Genomic DNA, 1,322 nt, shown 5'->3' with positions numbered 1-1,322 from the left:
CGTGGATCTCTATTTATTGATGTGGTCAGATGAGAATCACGTTCAAAGCCAGTCACAAAACACGGGGCCATTCTGTGACCAAGAAACTGAGTGTCAGAAAGCCACAGAAGTTAAGGACTTTGCCGAAGTCCTGTGCTGTTGGGCCACCTACACCCCTATTTATTTGAAAGCAAGGCAGCAATGCCAACTTGTGCATCCTGCATGACGTGCCAAGGTATCATTCCTACTGAGATCCAAATTCTTGCTCCACAGTGACCAGGTGTGGATTTGGGATTGAGGATGAGGAGGCCGTAGCCTCTCGGTGCCCTTGGTCTGTGTCCTCCAGGGCATGTTATGGTGGGAGCATCAGAGGGTCACAGCCCAGCTGTACCCAGGCCTTGGGCAAAGGCCTGGATGCTCCTGAAAGCTCTAGCTCCTAGCAAAGGAGGAGGACATGCTCTCCTTGTTTTTCCCTCTCAGCTCTCCTGAATGCTGCCTGTAGTTTCGTCTGCTCCTTGTCCCTTGGGAAAAGCCCACTCTGAGGTTCACCTGGAAGGAAGAAGAGCAAATTTCTGAGTTTTCCTTAAGTTTTAAGTTCAACATAGGGGTTGAAGAAAGGATGGTTTCCATGGACCTTCAGGAGAGGATCATAGAATCACAGACTGGTTTGGGTTGGAAGGACCTTAAAGCCCATCCAGTTCCAACCCCCCTGCCACGGGCAGGGACACCTTCCACCAGACCAGGTTGCTCCAAGCCCCATCCAACCTGGCCTTGAACACTGCAGGGAGGGGGCAGCCACAGCTTTCTCTGGGCAGCCTGGGCCAGGGTCTCACCACCCTCACAGCAAAGAATTTCTTCTTCATATCTCATCTCAATCTCCCCTCTTTCTGTTTAAAACCGTTCCCCCTCGCCCATGAGGATGAGGACCTAGTGCAGAAGGGGAAGATCTGCCCCTCATTTTTCCATTGTAGTGGCCATGGGATGTGTCTCAGCATAATCATGGACAAAAGCTTGTCACTTGGAAATCTTTGCCGTTTTCCTAACAGCTTTCATGGCTTAGACCTAGAGTTTTTAACGGAAATGAAGCTACGTGTGATGCAAGTGGAGAAATCTTTTGACAGTGAGCACTCAATACAGCCTCTTTTATAGTATCTGTGGAGCAGAAATGCACAGCTCTCCACTTAATGCCTGAGCTGTGAAACATAGCTCTCATCTCTGCCAGCAGCTGGGCTTTGGCTGGCTCCGCTTAAAGATGTTGAATTCAACAAAAGCTCCCTGGCTCGCTCTTTCTGGCTTTGGACGTTATCGAACATCCTCATCCCGTGGTTGCAAGATCAAGAAGT

This window comes from Nyctibius grandis, chromosome 12 (assembly GCF_013368605.1).
Source record: "Nyctibius grandis isolate bNycGra1 chromosome 12, bNycGra1.pri, whole genome shotgun sequence".
NCBI lineage: Eukaryota > Metazoa > Chordata > Aves > Nyctibiiformes > Nyctibiidae > Nyctibius > Nyctibius grandis.
Note: the sequence above shows the minus strand (reverse complement) of the source record.